Raw genomic sequence first — 1,796 nt, 5'->3', positions numbered from 1 at the left:
ACACAACACATATCTTTGAACCCCCTTGAGCAATGAAGTGAACATGGTCGAGCTAGGGACTTTAAACAAGCGCTCTCAGGGGCATCCCGAGGTTGTAAATACCTTTTTTCCTTTTTAAAGATAAAAAAAAAATCAAAAACCCCCCAACATTTGAGATCTATTCGTGTGACCAATTTTCTTGACATCAATTTATCATTTTCGATTAGGGTCACCTTGCTATCTACCCTATCATATCCAAGTTGAGTCGAACTAATCCCTAGACTGCTCATGATTGGACGTGTAGCCCAAGGAAATAGTTCATGTTCGAACATTAAGGGGAGTCTAGGATTCTTATCTATGTGAATGTGATCAATACAAACTAGCAAACTATCTCCCTTAATATCGTCTATTGAATAACCCATAGCACGCCTAAATGCCCTAAATGCATCGCACAAATCATTCAACTCAAAACCATTCAAAGCATCAATTTCCATGATGGGATAAGAGAAGTTTGCGCAAAGAAATTCCTGCCTTAGCCCTTGTGGTAAAGGTTTGAGATTTACCTTTGGCTTTGTGTCGATTTCCACTTTGGATTTCCCATGTGCGTTGTTGATCGGTTGCTTTGTTTGTATGGTGAATGTGGGATATTTTGAATCAAGTCTGGGGGGAGACACACTAACAAAGTTTTGAGCCTTGTGAGCGTTACATAATTGCATTTTCAAAAAAAAAAAATTGTGTGCATCTTTATCATAGACCCAAATAGGGTTACGTGCATTTGTATATTGAGTCTCACGACATGTCTCTAATTAGGTTGCATATTGCATAAGTTCATATAGGTATAGGTATGCATACACTCATTTGCATAAGAGGTTGGTCAAATGATGATGTGGGGGGAGTAGAGCGAGGCTGTTTTGAAAGGTTTGAGAAACCGGACTTGGGATCCCCTTAGTAGCTGAATGGATTGTCGTGTGAAGCAGAAATAGTCAATCTAGTCCTAGAACGAGCGATTGTTATGTGGGATGATTTAGCTCCTAAGTTCTAGGCGGATTTGAAGCTACGAACCAAGCGCAAACGTCTCCCCAAGAACCATTCTTCTATCTCTAAGTTTAGTAAGCCCATAGCATAGAAGAAAGCCCGAATAAATAGAGTAGCATCCCGACACTCCGCTGTCATTAGCTCGTTAATGAAAATCATTCGAGGACATGAGTGCATTAGAAACCGATGGTTCGGGTCTAAGTTGTGGGGCGAATATACCAAAAAGGTATGTCACTCGTCAACTTCAAAGTCCTAGAAGCCCGGGATGTTTCAAAAAAAAAAAGAGAAGAGAAAGAAAAAGAAAAGAAAAGAAGAAACAAAATGAATAAAGAAAGAAGAATTGGGCGAGGTAGAATCACAAAAATGTGGGCTATATCATGCATAGGGATTGCATAGGATGTGTTTGAGAGACATGCTCGGTAAGATGCGTATAATCTACCTTAGACCACGGGGGGCGATAGAAGTTCCATTAGTAGTCGTTTGTTTGAATGCTAGAAGGTTAGAGTACGCTAAACTCGATACCATTCACGGTAACTTTTACCCAGATAGACAAGCCGACCTTAGATCCCATTCAAGTTTGATCATAACCTCTCACACGTTAGACATTTTCATGATCATGTGTTTCGTTCGAGGACGAACAAATGTTCAAGTCTGAGGGGATTTGATCACATCATATTTACTTGAGAATTTTATGAGTGGATTGTGATCTTTATCATTGGATTCATGTGCATATGAGTCGTCTAGGGGTAGAGTAGGTCCTTGTTTTGTCCATTTCAGGATCA

This window comes from Tarenaya hassleriana, unplaced genomic scaffold, assembly GCF_000463585.1.
Source record: "Tarenaya hassleriana unplaced genomic scaffold, ASM46358v1 Cleome214, whole genome shotgun sequence".
Lineage (NCBI taxonomy): Eukaryota > Viridiplantae > Streptophyta > Magnoliopsida > Brassicales > Cleomaceae > Tarenaya > Tarenaya hassleriana.
The sequence above is the reverse complement of the archived record's forward strand: the minus strand, read 5'-3'. Positions refer to the sequence as shown.